General features: G+C 40.4%; 1 non-coding gene across 1 annotated transcript; it reads left to right on the forward strand.

The window, feature by feature from the left end:
• The first annotated feature begins 637 nt into the window (after positions 1-637).
• Positions 638-745, forward strand: LOC148548109 (small nucleolar RNA R71). The gene has a single exon (XR_015897975.1). It is a non-coding gene; the product is annotated as a small nucleolar RNA R71 (small nucleolar RNA).
• The last annotated feature ends 304 nt before the right edge of the window (positions 746-1,049 follow it).

A 1,049-nucleotide genomic window follows, 5' to 3' on the forward strand; every position in this document is an offset into this window, starting at 1 on the left:
ACCTTGTTTCAGTCATGAAACTTTGAGTGGTTTTAATTAGATCAGAGACTACAGTTGCTAAGTCAGAGTGGCTCTGCTTAGAATTCTCTGTCTGTTGCTGAGAAGATGATGGAAAAGTTTTGCCATTGCTAAACCTATTTCTTCCACTATTATTGTTGTTGAAGCCTTGTTGAGGCCTCTGTTGATCCTTCCATGAGAGGTTCGGATGATTCCTCCATGAAGGATTATAGGTGTTTCAATAGGGTTCTCCCATGTAATTCACCTCTTCCATTGCTGGGTTCTCAGGATCATAAGCTTCTTCTTCAGATGAAGCTTCTTTGGTACTACCTGTTGCTGCTTGCATTCCAGACAGACTCTGAGATATCATATTGACTTGTTGAGTCAATATTTTGTCTTGAGCCAGTATGGCATTCAGAGTATCAATCTCAAGAACTCCTTTCTTTTGATTTGTCCCATTATTCACAGGATTCCTTTCAGAAGTGTACATGAATTGGTTATTTGCAACCATTTCAATGAGTTCCTGAGCTTCTGCAGGCGTCTTCTTCAGATGAAGAGATCCTCCAGCAGAGCTATCCAATGACATTTTGGACAATTCAGACAGACCATCATAGAAGATACCTATGATGCTCCATTCTAAAAGCATGTCAGAAGGACACCTTCTGATCAATTGCTTATATCTTTCCCAAGCTTCATAGAGGGATTCACCTTCCTTCTGTCTGAAAGTTTGGACTTTCACTCTAAGCTTGCTCAATTTTTGAGGTGGAAAGAACTTTGCCAAGAAGGCATTAACTAGCTTTTCCCAAGAGTTCAGGCTTTCTTTAGGTTGTGAGTCCAACCATGTCCTAGCTCTGTCTCTTACAGCAAAGGGAAAAAGCATAAGCTTGTAGACCTCGGGATCAACCCCATTAGTCTTGACAGTGTCACAGATTTGCAAGAATTCAGCCAAGAACTGATGAGGATCTTCCAATGAAAGTCCATGAAACTTGCAATTCTGTTGCATTAGAGAAACTAATTAAGGCTTAAGCTCAAAATTGTTTTCTCCAATGGCA

The sequence above is a fragment of the Arachis ipaensis genome, chromosome B8 (genome assembly GCF_059453495.1).
Source record: "Arachis ipaensis isolate K30076 ecotype BB chromosome B8, ASM5945349v1, whole genome shotgun sequence".
Lineage (NCBI taxonomy): Eukaryota > Viridiplantae > Streptophyta > Magnoliopsida > Fabales > Fabaceae > Arachis > Arachis ipaensis.